Source organism: Microtus oregoni, unplaced genomic scaffold (genome assembly GCF_018167655.1).
Source record: "Microtus oregoni isolate MIOR12 unplaced genomic scaffold, Mior012 000199F_ref0000230, whole genome shotgun sequence".
In the NCBI taxonomy this organism is placed as follows: Eukaryota; Metazoa; Chordata; class Mammalia; order Rodentia; family Cricetidae; genus Microtus; species Microtus oregoni.
In genome coordinates this window covers 266,713-272,738 of record NW_024544858.1, presented here as the reverse complement: position 1 = coordinate 272,738, position 6,026 = coordinate 266,713, and positions in this window count along the sequence as shown.

Genomic DNA, 6,026 nt, shown 5'->3' with positions numbered 1-6,026 from the left:
GAACTGAAATAATTATGAAAATGAAAATCTAAGTAATCAAATAAGACATACAGAGGCATATTCACTAAAAGAATACAAGACATTGAACAGAGAATTTCAGACTTTAAAGGCATGATCAAAGAAATGGACATATTGATCAAAGAAAATGTTAAACCAAAAATTTCCTGAAACATAACATCCAGGAAATCTGAAACACTAGAAAAATACCAACCCTAATAATAACAGGAAATGGAGAAGTATCTTACCCCAAAAACACAGAAAATTCAAAAAAAATCATAGTCATAATCTTTTCTAACTAAAACGACACAGGAGAACGCAGGCCACAGAATCAACTAAGTAGGGCTCTTAGGAGCTCACAGAGGCTGAAATAGCAATCATGGAGCCTGTAGGAGTTTGCCCCAATTCCTCTATATATATGTTATCATTTGTAGCATGCTATTTTTGTGCAACTCCTAACAGTGGGAGTGGGGAATGTCTCTGTCTCTTTTTCCTGCTCTTGGAACCCTTTTTCTCCTACTAGATTGACCCATGCAGTTTTTGATATGTGCCTAGTCTAATTTCAATTTGCTATGTATGGCTTTATTGATATCTCTTATGTGTCTGCTCTATTCTGAAGGGAAATGAAGACTGAGTGGATCTGGTGGAGAAGGGAGTAGTGGAGAGGACTGAGAGAATTGGAGAATAGAAAAACTGAAGTTGGGATATATTATAAGAAAAGTGATGTGTGATGTCTTTCTGTATAAGTGTTGCTTTTATTGGATAATGAATAAAGCTGCTTTGGCAAGGCAGAATATAGCCAGGTTGGAAGAGATATGAGTAGGCAGAATGTAAGAGAGGCCATGTAGCTGCCAAAGCAGAAAGACGCCCCAGAACCTTATCAGTAGGCCACAGCCTCGTGGTGACACAGAGATTAATAGACATGGGTTAAGATGAAAGAGCAAGTTAATAAGAAGCCTGAGCTAGTAGGCCAAAGAGTGCTGTAATTAATATAGTTTCTCTGTGATTATTCGGGTCTGGGTGCCTGGGAAATGAATAAGCAGCCTGTGTTTACAAGAAGAATAAATTTTGAAAAGAGAGAGAGATAAATGTGGACACAGTGAGGGAAGATTGGTTCCTGGTAACACTAAAACTCAGTAGGGCAAACAACAAATCCTTTAGCTGTGCCTCAGAGAGGTAAGGATTCATTTTCAAAGAGCTTAGATAGCACTATTCATGAAAAATTATATATATATATATATATCCTCATATATATCCATATATATCCATATATATATATATATATATATATATATATATATATATATACCTCCTATATGTAGTTCTCCATGGCAGATATCTCATAGCTTGGGTATCACAACACCCTATCATCTAAAAATACAACTCTGTCTTCATCTTCACAACTTCATGTGATAAAGTTTCACAGTCTCCTCAGTGGGTTTCTGACTCTGCCAAACACAGATGGACAAAACCATGTTCAACTGAAACTAAAGAGGAAAAATTTATGACCTATAAATTTTGCTTCTTTCTTTTTTCCAGAAACAATACAACATGGGTCCCTCCACAACACACACAATTTGGCTTCTAAGTTGTTATGGATGCTACTATGCTTGGTTCAGAGTTCCAGCAGCTTCTGCATGAAGTTGCTTTCTAGATTAGGAATCAGGTTGCCTATTCCTTTGAGAAATTGAAGACTTAGATAGATGAAATCTTTCCCTAAGTTACCTTCCTAGGCTTCAAATAATAAGAAGGGCCTTCTCTTTAATGGTTCTAAACTTCTTGAAATTTTGTCCTCTTTCTCACGACAGGACTGCCATTTGAATCTTCCTAGTGTTTTTCTCCACAAAACTGACTTTTTGTTTCTATCCACATCACTCATTTTTTCCACTGTAGACCTAAATAAATCATCAGTAATAAATGCCTAACAGAATCAATGCTTTGTCTAAGAAATCACCCAATTACTTTTTAAGTTTGCCTTACCCAACTTCTCAGGGAATGGAGAAAATTGGAATGATTTGGGAAGAAAATATTATACAAATGACCCATAGATAAATTTTTCATGAAGTCTATTTCCCACTGAAATCCAATGAACTCAAGCTCCACTGCGTGCATTACTTTCATTACCCCCATGTTCCTAGTCCTACAGGAATAGTTAATTAAGCTCTGTACAGTTTTCTATGCCTTTTGCCATCTAAAGTCCTAATATCCTCCACATTCCTCCAAAAGACAACGTTCCCACATTCTACCCAGCAACAAAATCACTTTTGGTGTACCACATTTTGACCTAATTTATTCATTTCTTGCTGTGATTAAATTCTCTAAATAAAAGCATGTGAAGTAATAAACAGGTTTCTTTGACTGATATTTCCAGATCACAACCCACAACTGTGGAAGCTTAGGATAGAAATTCAAGTTACAAAATGAAGGCAAGAGACACTAAGGAAAAATGTTTACTGGTTTTTGCTCTTGCTTAGTCACTCTCTCTTGTTCAGCTAGCCTTCTTATCCCTCTCAGTCCCACTTTCTTAGGGTATTGAAACCATGAGTGGAAGAGAAGAGCCTTCCCACATGAATCATCAATCAACACAATTTTCCCATAGTTAGTAGCAATTTTGATCTGGGCAAAGCCTCAACTGATGTTCTCTCAAGATGACTCTAATCTACATCATGTTGACAGCTGAAGCTAATTATGGTAGAGATGATAATATATGAGAAGATTTTTTAACACAAAATCAATATATTAACCATATCAAACATGAAGAACTGAAAAACACAGATAGGTCAAGAAATGAGAAAAAGTAAGCCTCTAAGATCAAGAAGAGAAAACAAAAACTGTTTCTCCACAGAAACTTACTAAACCAAGAAATGCTCAAGGACCTATGAACACCCGATTTTCAATAAAGGAGCTAAAAGTATACAATGGAAAAAAGAAAGCATCTTCAACAAATTGTGCTGGAATAACTGGATGTCAACCTGTAGAAGAATGAAAATAGATCCATATCTATCACCATGCACAAAACTCAAGTCCAAATGGATCAAAGACTTCAATATCAGTCTGAACACACTGAACCTGACAGAAGAGAAAGTGGGAAGTACTCTACAACATATGGGCACAGGAGACCACTTCCTACATACAACCCCAGCAGCACAGACATTAAGGGCCTCATTGAATAAATGGGATCTCCCGAAACTGAGAAGCTTCTGTAAAGCAAAGGACACTGTCACTAAGACAAAAAGGCAACCCACTGACTGGGAGGAGATCTTCACCAACCCCGCAACAGACAAAGGTCTGATCTCCAAAATATATAAAGAACTCAAGAAACTAAACCATAAAAGGCTAATCAACCCAATTATAAAATGGGGCACTGAGCTGAACAGAGAATTCTCAACAGAAGAACTTCAAACGGCCAAAAGACACTTAAGGTCATGCTCAACTTCCTTAGCGATCAGAGAAATGCAAATCAAGACAACTTTAAGATACCATCTTACACCTGTCAGAATGGCTAAAATAAAAAACACCAATGATAGCCTTTGCTGGAGAGGTTGTGGAGCAAGGGGTACACTCATCCATTGCTGGTGGGAATGCAAACTTGTGCAACCACTCTGGAAAGCAGTGTGGCGGTTTCTCAGGAAATTCGGGATCAACCTACCCCTGGACCCAGCAATACTACTCTTGGGAATATACCCAAGAGATGCCCTATCATACTACAAAAGTATTTGTTCAACTATGTTCATAGCAGCATTATTTGTAATAGCCAGAACCTGGAAACAACCTAGATGCCCTTCAATAGAAGAATGGATGAAGAAAGTGTGGAATATATACATATTAGAGTACTACTCAGTGGTAAAAAAAAAAACAATGACTTCTTTTTTTTTTTTTTGGTTTTTAGAGACAGGGTTTCTCTGTGGTTTTGGAGCCTGTCCTGGAACTAGGTCTTGTAGACCAGGCTGGTCTCCAACTCACAGAGATCCGCCTGCCTCTGCCTCCCGAGTGCTGGGATTAAAGTTGTGAGCCACCACCGCCCGGCAACAATGACTTCTTGAATTTTGCATGCAAATGGATGGAAATAGAAAACATTATCCTGAGTGAGGTAACCCAGACCCAAAAAGATGAACATGGTATGTACTCACTCATAATTGGTTTTTAGCCATAAATATAGGACATTGAGCCTATAATTCGCAATTCTAGAGAAGTTAAATAAGAAGGTGAACACAAAGAAAAACATAGAGTTATCCTCCTGGATATTGGAAGCAGTCAATATTGCTGGGCAAAAATTTGGGAAGTGGGGGGTGGGGTGGGATGGGGGAAAGGGGAGATAGGGAGAGAAAAGTGAGAAGGGGAGGATAGGGAGAACTTGGGGGAATGGGATGGTTGGGATAATGGAAGGATGGATATGGGAGCAGGGAATTATATATCTTAATTAAGGGAGCCATTTAAGGTTGGCAAGAGCCTTGACTCTAGAGGGGTTCCCAGGGCTTCAGAGAGATGTACCCAACTAGGTCCTTGGGCAGCTGAAGAGAGATAGCCTGAAATGACCCTATCCTACAGCCATAGGAAGGAATATCTTGCACATCAACATAGAACCTTCATCTGGCGATGGATGGAGATAGAGACAGAGACACACATTGGAGCAATGGACTGAGCTCCCAAGGTCCAAATGAGGAACAGAAGGAGGGAGAACATGAGCAAGGAAGTCAAGTCCGCGAGGAGGGCACCCACCCACTGAGACGGTGGGGTTGATCTATTGGGAGATCACCAAAGCCAGCTGGACTGAGACTGAAAATGCATGGGATAAAACCAGACTCCCTGAATATGGTGGACAATGAGGACTGCTGAGAAGCCAAGGACAATGGCACTGAGTTTTGACCCTACTGCATGTACTGGCTTTGTAGGAGCCTAGCCGGTTTGGATGCTCACCTTCCTAGACCTGGATGGAAGGGGGAGGACCTTGGACTACCCACAGTGCAGGGAACCCTGACTGCTCTTTGGACAGGAGAAGGAGGGGGAGGAGAGTGTCCTGCCTAACCAACTTAACTTAGGGTAGAGTGACTTGATGGTACAGGTATTGTAGAGGTAATTAGTTTGTTTCTTGTTTGTATTATGGTAAAGAAGTCTTGTCTTCTTCCCCTGCTTTTGGATTGGGGTATATAAAGCATATGGAACATAAATGAGGATTCAGTATTCACTGGGTTACCTTCCCAACTCTATTCTATGTCTTTGTGTTTCTCTTTCTTTTTTGTTTTTGTCTAACATTTCTAATCCACATGATCCTACCCTGGTGGAACATATAAACTTGTCAAGACTTGACTCCAACAGATGTCACCCTAACATGGGATCCCAACAACCTGTGTGATTGCATGGACAATGATAATGTTCTATACTTTCTATGTGTTATTAAATTTGTGCACAGAGGCATATATGCTATGTTGATCTCTAATAAAAATATGACACATTTCCAAAAAAAAGAAATGAGAAAAAGTAAGCCTCTAAGATCAAGACGAGAAAACTAAAACTGTTTCTCCACAGAAACTTCCTAAACCGAGAAATGCTCAGGGACCTCATAATATAGGAAATTTTCTGAAAAAGAATAATGAAAATCTGTCATTTTATAAAGAAACAACAATAAATTTAGATGATAATTAATAAAATCAATAATATAGATGGTATCATAGGTGAAACAAGACACAAAGACAGGCCTACAAATACATATCATAGTTCCTTAAATAAGAATGACAAGATACTAACCAAAATTAAATAACAAGAAATCACTGGCAAGCAGTCATCCTGTGTACAACTTCTCTCCTTTGCTGATAATAGACAATGGATTGGGTGAGGAGAGCTGATCCACCATAATTGGAGAAATTTGCATAAAGCTTTCTGATGTTTTAAATTTATAAAGAGTTTTGATTACTAAAAGGATCCCATTCTCTTATAAAAAGAAAATTATATTGATTAACATCACTTAGGCACCATTTTGTTTCCTATGACTGAAGATTGCCTGTAAGTCTGCATCATAGTGGGGAAATAAA